Raw genomic sequence first — 11,425 nt, forward strand, 5'->3', positions numbered from 1 at the left:
ACAGAATTAGTTTGGAAGTTTTCCTTCCTCTTCTATTTTTCAGAATAGTTGAGAATAGGTATATTCTCTTATTTAAATATTTGGTAGAATTCACCTATGAAGCCATTTTCTCTTGAACTTCTGTTTGTTACTTTTTTTTCTTTTTCTTTTTTTTTTTAATATTTCAAGTTCCTTACTATTGATCAGTCTATTCAAACTTTCTATTTGTTCCTGATTCAGCATTGGAAGTTTGGTTGTTTCTAGGAATTTATCAATTTCTTCTAGACTGTCCAATTTGTCGGCATATAATGTTCCATAATATCCTGTTAAAATTATTTGTTTTTCTGTGGTATCAGTTATTTCTTCTCCATTTCTGACTTTATTGATCTGAGTTCACTTCATGCATCTGAGTCCTTGCCTCTACTTTGGTATGAATTGCTATAATTTAATTCACTGCCAGCTTAGTTATTTTGGTAGGTGGTAGCATTCAGCTCCCCACCCCACCCCTGCTTTTTATAGCATGATGTAGGGCCTGAAATACAAGCACTTTTGGATAGCTATAGGTTATAGTAAGCCAGTGAAAGATTCATCCCATCAACAATCAATGCTGGGGAAGCAAAGATCTCTTCATGATGCTGGGATTCGAGTTTTGGAGTTGACTAGGATACGCATTGTCTAAGTATTGGGCAGGAATTTGTTTCAATGGAGTGTTAGAGGAGGCCAACCTGTGAGAGTATAGACTTAAGGGGATCAGTCAATTCTAGAGGAAGCAGTTAAACAATGTAAATATCATTTAAAATGTTACCCTAAAAAACATTTTAACTGATCTTAAATATATATCCTAATTACATATCCTGGTAACATTGTAAGTCTTTGTGTTAGGGTTGCTTGAGATTTTATATTCTCCAAAAAAGTTTTCTAAATATATTGCAAAAATGCATAAAAGTTGTATTTCTGGCTCCTGTAAAAACTGGCAGTTTGTATAAAGATGGTTGTATGATGGAGAAATGAAAAAAACTCCTATACTATACTGACAAAGCTTAAAAGAGAAAATAACATTTTCTGATACACTTAATTTAAAATTAAAGCCTTTCACTCTAGAAATAAATACGCTTTCAATTTTATTATGAATTTTATATCACTACTAAGGGAGGATAAGTTACAAAATGACATTATCACCATCTACAATTACTGAACTTTGATTTTAAAAAATATTATTAAAACAATTCCTATCCTATAATTTAAATAGTTCTTAATGTTTGTGTCATTCTTAATATAATATCCAACAATTACACCTTGAACTTTTAACAAAATCTATATATAATTAAATCTATTTTTACATATACATTTCAAGCAGCACTATATTTCAGTGACATTCCCTGAAGGAACATAATTTTTAGTACCTTAGCATAAATCAAAACTGCCATAGAAGCAGCACTGGTCATTACCTCAAATATTTAATAACTCCAGGAAGAAAGAAAGGATGTGACTAAAATGTTGAGTTCAAGGGGGAATGGCCATTTTTAAAAATATATGCTTTCTTTTTTAAACATTGAGTATCTTACTATAGTATCTTATTAACCCTTAATGTCCTTCCATGAAATGCTAGACATACTTAGAATCAGAGTCAATATTTATGGGCCTGAAAATTTTTATCTCTATAGAAAATATGCAGACAAGTCATAAAATAGCAGTTTCTTTGTTTAGCAACCCCCTGTCCACATGAGCAGGGAGTTCACAGGCTAGACTCCTGTCACCCCAGGACCATGAGTCAGGACGTCAAGCCAATAGGCTTGGTGCCCACTGTCCTGAAAGGACAGTAGCCATGAATCCACCAAATTCCCATCTCTGCTGTTATGAAAGAAGAATTAATCCTATTTCTTTCAAAAGTCATGCCCTCCATCTGCTCTTTGGATTCTATTTTTTATCTTCTTCCTGGAAAATTTATCTTCACAATCATATTCATCTTTCTTATGCATTGTATCAGTCTCTGTACATTGTCGGTCTCATTGACCTACAGAAGTGCTCACATCTCTTCAATTTTAGGGGAAAAATCAAACTACACCCCCAAACACATGATTACAAGTTCTGCTCTGGAGTTGTCTCATTCTCACTTTAGCTTAATAACCATACTTTTTGCAAGTTCTGTAGAAGTTCAGTCTCCATTTCCTCTGCTCCAAGGATGCACAGACTTCCTTAAGTAGATCAAATGCACTATGGCTTCCTCACATCACAGGATTTTTTGTCCTAATTTTCCCTCTGAAATGCTTCCAGTTGCACACTGTCCACTGGCACTTAACCCAGTCAAATGCCATTCATTCTTTAGATATCAACTCAAGCATCACTTTCTCAGAAACTTTTTAAACAATTTGTAATATACCCTCATCTAATTGTATTTTTGTTTTTGTTTTTGTTTTCACTCTGGAGTCACCATTTCATCAGTGTGCTGTTTTGATCACTCACTGTCTTCTTGCCTAATAGCAGGAAGATCCATCAGAACAAAGGGCTGTTTCTGTTTCTATGTATCTGGAATCTTCAGTGCTAAACATAATTGGCACACAGTAGGCCCTCAAATATTACTGAATAAGTAGTTTCAGGTTCGAGTCAGTGAGTCAGAGATGATTAATTTGGTTAATTTATGCAAATCTGGCATTCTTCCAAGGACGTATCAACAAAATTTGAAGATTGCACACTAGGAAGTTTTAAAGCAGTCTTGCAAATGTGAGAGAGATTATTAATCTCAAACCAAACATCTTCACTGCACTTTGGGGAATGATAAAACACACCAAAAAAGAAAAACCTCTTAAAATTTCAGTGGAATAGCATGCATTTTTAATGCATGGGTTTTGTTCATCTTTGAAAGTAGAAATACACTATGTATTAGATTTCTGGAAACTTAATTTGCACACTACTATAATATGCAGGATTTTATGTAAAGTAACCTGGAAGAGGTAATGGAATATAAATCCTGAAGAGCATACTATGAGTCACTGAAATTACATCTAACTTTTCAATGAAAAGATTTTTACCAAATCCATGGCAGTGTCATAATTGTTACTGACATTTTTATATTTTTCCTAATTCATATTGCACAGAAATCTGTAATCTGGAACATTGTAAAAATGGCTCAAAATTGTAGTCCTACAAACAGAATTTTACCTAAAAGGCATGTTTTTACAAGGAGTATATTTTTATTCTGAAGAAAAAAACCCGATATCCAAATTTAAAGGGAAAACTTAAAATTAGTTGCTATTGTTTGTTCTAAATTGTAAATAGAAATAAATAACTATATATATGTGCATATATATGTATGTATGAAATCAAATGGTATGATTTTATATTAAAAGACCCTCTATTTAAAAAAATAGAGATACATTCAAAACATTTAAATTCACAAAAGCCTTGAGAATGGACACTAAATCTATCAATACAACATACCCAGTGCTTTGATGGCCAGTGCTTAACAGACTCTGAAATGTCACTGAATTGATAGGTTTTATATTTCCATTCTGTATTTGAGCAATTTCTCCCAACTTCATTTGCCATCCTGCTTCTTTTTGTTGATAATCAGGATATCTTCCAGTAAAACATACTTTCTTTGGGGACTAATCAAAACCCTGACTAAGTCAGGGTGCCAGAGACTGATAAGCATGTGATGCTTCGTTCTCATTGCTAACCCTGCAGAAATAGACAATATAGAGGAGGCAAATGAGAGGATACTGAACCTTAAATGAGCTATTTCAAGCTATTGTTTTCCAACAAACCCTTCAGAGCACATCTTGTTATAATATTCCTGATGAGATATTCCAGCTTATTAGACAGCCAACTGTTATAGCAGTAATGTGGCCTCATTTAACAATATTAAACCCAAATGGCTATCAATGTTCAGAGCTCCTCTTTGTCACAGTAATAACCTTTATTTTACATTCTCATATTTTCTCATTGGCAATAGCCTGAAGAATTAATTTGGAGTTTCTCTGATAACATACAAAGTTGAATATCTTCCTTGTACCCACTGAGATATAGAGGAGGAATACAGTATTGTGAGAATAGAGAATGAGTCAAATCTCTTATTTGACTCAAAGCTGAATTACCCACTATCAAATAATTATTTCCGATTGTGGAATATTGTGACTAAATTCATTCTGGTACTAATTATGAGGTTAAAAAACACCTTTTCTTAAAAATAACGTGAAAATTTTGATTTCAACTAGATGTTTTTAGCAAATACTTGGAGCACATTAAGTTAGAACCTAAAATAAATATGCAAGTTAAATTAAAACAAAAAATAAAAGTAAAATAAGTGATATAAAAATGTAGTAGTCAAATGTCCAAATCAAATGTCCAAATATAGCAATCTGCTTTTTTCTGTCAAGGAAAACCATAAGCTCTAAATATATCTGTATTAAATACATTATAATTCAAGATGACTATTTAAATTATTTTATGAGGTAGAAAACACATGAGTGGTCAAGAGGGGCAGAGAAAGAGAGGGACAGAATCTTAAGCAGGCTCCACACTCCGCACAGAGTCAGAGGTGGGGCTCGATCCTCCAGCCCTGGGATCAGCAAGGTTAGATGCTCAACCAACTGAGCCACCCAGGTGCCTTCAAGACAACTTTTTTTTTAAGCCATCTTTGTGCTTGAGAAGTGCAATGTGAAATTATTGCCACCAGTCTTACATAGTTAAATATTCATTAAACCAACATTACTGTTTGGCATCATTTGATAAATATACGGAAACAATTCTAAGCTCTCCTCACTGACGACATAACAATAGTCACAAAATGTTGAAGCACGTTCTGCCCTAAAGCTGACATTGATGATACTGAGCTACGGCATCCATTTCCTCTTGGATCAGGTTTGCAGGTTTTGTCTCAGTTACAGATGACAACAGCAGACTGCCTGTATGATGTGACAGTGATGGTTAAATGCCAAAATCCATTCTAGATCATTTATATGTTTTCACATGTAAGCCTCACTTAATTTTTTTAAGGAAATTATTAAGATCCACATTATACAGTTTTCCCAAGTTCATCAAAACTGATTGCTTGGTTCTAACCCCCATCAGCTGATTTCAAGAAGCATTTCCCCTATTATATTATATGTAGTCAAAATAACTATAACAGTAACTCTTATTTCCCTCTAATCCCTATATGTACCCTTATGTCAAGTTGTCTTATTAATCAATAATTAATTTGCTTTAAAAGTCACAAAGATGATGACATCTAGACAAAATATATTGACCTATTTGACTGAGTCCAGCAGACAGCCAATTCTTTAGCTTTTTTCTCTCTCTCAAGTAGAAAACAATTCTAGGGAGAGCCCAGCCAGGCCCAGTTATATGTATATAAAAGTAGATTATGAAGAAATAATATGTTTATTTTTATAATTTTTTATTTTTTAAATGTTTATTTTTGAGAAAGAGACAGAGTGAAAGAGGGGGAGGGGCAGAGAGAGAGGGAGACACAGAATCCGAAGCAGGCTCTGAGCTGTCAGCATAGAGCCCGACATGGTGCTTGAACCCACGAACTGTGAGATCATGACCTGAGCCGAAGTTGGATGGTTAACCAGCTGAGCCACCCAGGTGCCCATATTTTTATAATTTTTTAAAATTTAATTTATTTTGAGAGAGAGAAGGAGAGAGAGCATCCCAAGTAGGCTCTGCACTGTCAGCACAGAGACTCATGTGGGGCTCAAACTCATGCATCAAACTGTGAGATCATGACCTGTGCCAAAATCAGGAGTCTGAAGCTTAACAGGCTGAGTCACCCAGACACCCTTATATTTATAATTTAGTAAACAAAGTGATTATTGGCATTGCAGTATTTTCACAGGTAGTGAGTAGAATCTCACATGAGTTATATACATACATATATATATATATATATATATATATATGTATCTATATTTATTTTTTAACTTCCCAAATACTATTTATTTCACTGAAACCTGGAGCCAGGGCAAGGGTGTGTGAATGTCTGGTAAACCACACCTATGCCTGTTGACAACAGTAACCTCGAAGACCAGTGTGCTGAGGGCTAACAGCCCTTTTACCACTGCTCCAGATAGCAGTGCTGTCCAGCTGTCCAGGGAACAGAGGTGGACAAAGGTCTCCATGACAAAGCCCTTGTAGACACTAAGGAACATCTGTAGGAGCACTGCTCACAGAAAACTGTGGTATAGGTCATAGCGTGTTATCATCCAGACGTGGGCAGATGCGACAATGTAGTGGGCCAAACTGATTTTGGAGTCAGTGCTCATATGGATATATTTCCAGCCAAACTCAAAGCCCGGGGCTCCAACCCAGAAGGGAGCGCAGTGGGACATAATGAGCTTGGAGATGGTCTAGCCTGGGGCAGCAACCGTGATCTTGTATTCCCCCTTGCCTGCATTCTGTGACATCTCAAGGTTTAGGTCTATCAGGTCTGTCACATCCACACTGGCCTTGGTCAACTCCCCAATAAAGTCTTAGATGCCACCTTCCTAGGTGGGAACAAAACGTAGCCAGGAACGCCATCTTGCAAAGCTGCATGAGGAGGTGGATGACCCCAGGCTGCACACACTTTCAGGAGGTGTTGTACTTGGACAGCCTGCTGTACTTGTAAGTGAGGAAGTAGGGGAAGTAGGCCAGGGTGAAGCAGTTCCTGAACTGAACAGGGCCATGATGCTGGCCACCTAGGCCCAGCCAAGTAGGGGTCTCTGGCTCTGTTGGCCTGTGGCCCTGGGCCCGAGCCCACCTGCATCCCAGGCAACCCACCTGGTCTTCTTCACGTGAGTCATTTAATGTACACTGTTCCAGAAGCCAGGCATTCTTACTCCTACCTACATGAGAGTCCAGACACAGTTTGCATGAATATTTAATCAAATCATTGATTTAAAAAAAAATTGTTATAATCATGTGCTTCTTTAAAAGAAGATGAACAATAACAATGTATGCAAAAGTGAATTTTGACAAATATAATAAAACATTTTAAAGTTATATAGAATTTTAATTTGAAAGAGGTTATAAGAGTAAATAGTACCATAATTTTTAAAGCTGATTGGGAATCAGAACTCTTAAGAATCATTAAAATTTGGGGGTGCCTAGGTGGCTCAGTTAGTGAAGCATCCAACTTGGGCTGAGGTCATGATCTCCCAGTTCTGTGAGTTTGAGACCCATGGGGGTCTGTGTGGAGAGTGCAGAGCTCAGAGCCTGCTTAGAATCCTGTGTCTGCCCCTCACCCACTCACATTCTGTCTCTCTCTGATAAATAAACTTAAAAAAATTTAAAGAATTGTTTAAAAATCCGGAGTGCAGTCCAGGAATTACATTTTTAAAAATTGTTCTGATCATTTTTTAATATATAACTGGTCCCCTTGAATAGCATTTGGAAACCTCTGAAGTTTCAGTGTCTAAGTTTATATGTAGCAAAATAATTTTCTGTTATTATGTATAAAGTATCAAATATTTTTTACTATTCAAAGTTTTTAAAATTACACAAAATCTGTCTAGATTTTAAGAGGGATTATATAGAATCACTTTAATCTATTATATTTTATTGAATTTATCTTCTCTTTTGCAATATATACCACAGTATCCCTAAGTAAATCTTAAAAAGTAAAATCAATGAATTGAATTTTAGAAAAAAAACATCTAATACTATAATTACAAACATTTTTGGAAAGATTAAGAAGAAGCAAATAATTTTGTGTGAAAGGGTATGGCTGTATTTAATTTAGTGTTAGATATCTAAAATAATAATTAACAGATTTTTTTAAATGAAAAATTCTGCTATGTTCATGTATCTAAAAGTTTTTGGCGCATAGGAGCTTCATTAATGTGTGAGTAAAACAATAAGTGACTGGATAAAGTATAAAAATTCATGGATTAATGTGATTACCCATCATCAAGGAAAATGCTAGAGGTGATGATGTATGTTTTTTTTAAATCATTCCAGAAATGGTAACTAGAAGATTTGGTAATGAGTTCTTTTTGCCAAATGCACATATTTTGTGTTACTCTTAGTTAGGAATTGAAAATTGAACAGTTATGAATGATAAGAAATCTTACCCAAATGGCAAATTATCCCATGTGCAATAAGTAGTTAAGCATCTTTTTTAAACATTTTAATGTTCTCATGGCGGCCTCTGATAAATAATATCTTTAAAAGAAACCATAAAAAATTCAATTTTCTTCCATTTCTCATTGTATATTGCCTGTTTTATCAGATATTAATATAATGACCTATATAATCATTTTAAAAAATAGATCTTTGAGTTTTTGTTTAACTTCCTATTGTCTAATATTTGAATTAAACAAATAAACATCAAGCATATGTTATGCTTTATACTGTGACAGATTGTGGGGAAACTATGGAATCTCAGGCAATTCTTTTAGAGACTCATGGGTGTTAATAAAATAACGTTACACTGAACCCAAAGTTAAGAATTATTTTTTTTAGTAAAAGTTACTGGTTCTCATTAGCAAGAGCTGATTCTAATGCCAAGAATTATACTGACCTCTCATCTAAGCTGAAACAGTGCTATTAATCCCTAGATTAGTGACAGTGCCTTAATATGATTAACTGTCTAATTAGTTTAGGGACTAGCCACTTTCACCTTTGCAATGTTTTTCTCTAACACTCTCTCTGGTTTTCACCGGCATGGGCATCACACAAAGCATTGCCTGTCTTCAATAAAGTAACTGTGAAATAAACATTTGAACCAGAAAGCTTTCTATTGACCCAGAGATATAAGATTAATCCTCCACAGAATAACGTACTTAGAGCCGATCAGAATGTAATGTTGTCAAAAAGAAGAGAGTAAAGACATCAACACAAAACAAACTTTATTTGCCTTCAGCTATGGATTCATACATATGAAAAACAGAGACAATTTTTTCATGGAATATGTTCCAGGTTTTTTATATACCAAGTAAAATATTAAAAACAGCCCTGTTTTATAGCATCCCTAGACAATTATGTGTCTCATATAAAGATGATTATTTTATCACAGAATTTAAAAGAAACACATTTGTTTGGTAATTTACAGATATTTGCACAAGATAAAAAATAGACCTCTTTAGTCAGTTTTCAGCTTTCAAAATAGAAGATATTTCTGTTTCCTTTACTACGTAATTCTTTCAGTACTGAATTGGTTATATAAAACATTCACCTGTAGGGGCGCCTGGGTGGCGCAGTCGGTTGAGCGTCCGACTTCAGCCAGGTCACGATCTCACGGTCCGTGAGTTCGAGCCCCGTGTCGGGCTCTGGGCTGATGGCCCAGAGCCTGGAGCCTGTTTCCGATTCTGTGTCTCCCTCTCTCTCTGCCCCTCCCCCGTTCATGCTCTGTCTCTCTCTGTCCCAAAAATAAATAAACGTTGAGGAAAAAAAAAAAAATTAAAAAAAAAAAAAAACATTCACCTGTATATCCATTAAGTAAAAAACATATGCGTTATTGCCCCAATAGCTCAGAATTGAGACCGGAGTAGCAATTTTAGTCTCTGAAGGAATTTGAAAGCACATGTGATTCCCTTTATTCCCATGTAAAGCAATTCATAACACCTCACTGATAGATTTAATTGTTCATGCTTATCAATTTTTTTTGATTCAGTGACCTTCCATTTTTGAATCTGAAGGACTTTGTGTTCTAAAAGAAAGTTGGAAAGTGAAAACATACAACAAAAGTTGTCATTCTCTACAAGCATTAAGTGAACCTTTTTCTCTCTGAAACAAATGTAACAACATGTATTTCTTCATGCAGCTGCCAAACTGAACCATGATGTGGCCAATTCATTCTTTTCAGCTGTCTTCATGATGGATCCACAGGCTTTGTCGTTTCTAAGCTGGCATTTTTTTTACCTACTAAAGTTGGACATTCCGGGTAACTCATATAAAATCTTCCTGTTTACTGACCTAGTTAAATGACATGCTTCCCTTTGTAGAAACAAATGATAATCCCTCTTCCACACACGGAAACACATACCTTAACAAACTTGTCAATCAGTAGGGCTGAAGGATTCTAAACTGTCTTTTATACTTAACTAGAAAAAGGCAATAACACAAATAAAAGATTCTTTGTTTTTTTAGACATTGGACATCTTGTCAATTCAAGTACTGTCAAGAATTAAGAAGATAAATCACCTGATTTAAAAGTACAAAAACAAAAGTTAAAAACATAAGAGACCAAAGAGATATAAGCAGTAGATGTTAACATTTACGTAGACGATCTGAGTGGTAGTTTTGCATGCCTTGTAAGCAAGCATTTGGTTGCATATTTGTTAAGGGGAAGTTTACTGTCAACACCTAAATTCTACAACTTCATCCTCTTTTTAAAAGCTAGCATCACTGTTCTCATTCTGATGCTGAATGCATTGAAAGGCCAGGCCTCATCAGTTCCAATGAGTGCTCTGTGGCTTATACCCTATACACTGAGCACAAAACATCACTGCACTTAAACTGTCCCCTTACATTGCTTCCAAATGATCTGCTTTCCATTTATTCATGAATGAAAAGTTGCCATTCTTTGTTTTACTACATGTTATTATCACAAAATAGTTCAGGTTTTTTTCCCGTTTCTCTATTTGTCTTTTATACTTGAGCTGTCTTCCATGGATTTAAAACATTCAAAACTACACTTATAGAAGTTTTATGGAACTAATCTTTATGTTATGATTAGGAACATAAAGATTAGGAACTAATTTTTATGTTATGACAAAAACAAGTACTATGGACAATGTTGTAGCTATCTAAGGTTACGTGCACTATTCACTTCTACGTGAGTAAATATGATAAAAGGCATTAAATGTTTATTAAATAAGTGGATGTTTTTTATTTCATCTGACTTTGAATTCTAAATTGCTATTGAGTAATGCATCTTAATCATCAGAACAGTAATTCACAATAGCTTACTTTATATTTAGTAACACAGGATTTTTTAAAAAAACTGTTAACATTTTATTTATTTTTGAGAGAGTGCAGGGAAGGGCAGAGAGAGAGGGGGACAAAGGATCTGAAGAAGGCTCCATGGCAACAACAGCAAGCCCAATGCGGGGCTTGAATTCCCAAACAGGGAAATCATTACCTGGGCCGAATTTGGACACTCAACGGACTGAGCCACCCAAGCACCCCGACACAGGATTTCTAATGATAGGTTCCTGCACTCTACGTCTATGTGGACAGTAGCAGTGACTGATATTTGGGGCCATTTAACACAACAAAATGTACATGAACTAGAAATGGCAGAGAAGACTGGCTTGGGGGTATTTCAGTGGCTACCAAACATTCAGAAGTATATGACCCAGATGCTGATTTTCTGAGGGTATTTTACCTGCCTTGTGAATGTTATATTTCATTTTTAGTTTTTCACTGTTTTAGCCATCATATGAGATCACCAGTTTCATAATGATAGTTTGGTATTCTAATTGTGTATTTTCTATATTGTCAGCATTTTAGTAAGTGCATATTG

The 11,425-nt window shown here is 35.1% G+C and overlaps 1 pseudogene; it reads right to left on the bottom strand.

Moving 5' to 3' along the window:
* Nucleotides 1-5,915: 5,915 nt before the first annotated feature.
* On the bottom strand, nucleotides 5,916-6,633 carry LOC123608556 (annotated as a pseudogene).
* Between the last annotated feature and the right edge of the window lie 4,792 nt (nucleotides 6,634-11,425).

The sequence above is a fragment of the Leopardus geoffroyi genome, chromosome A1, assembly GCF_018350155.1.
Source record: "Leopardus geoffroyi isolate Oge1 chromosome A1, O.geoffroyi_Oge1_pat1.0, whole genome shotgun sequence".
Taxonomy (NCBI): domain Eukaryota; kingdom Metazoa; phylum Chordata; class Mammalia; order Carnivora; family Felidae; genus Leopardus; species Leopardus geoffroyi.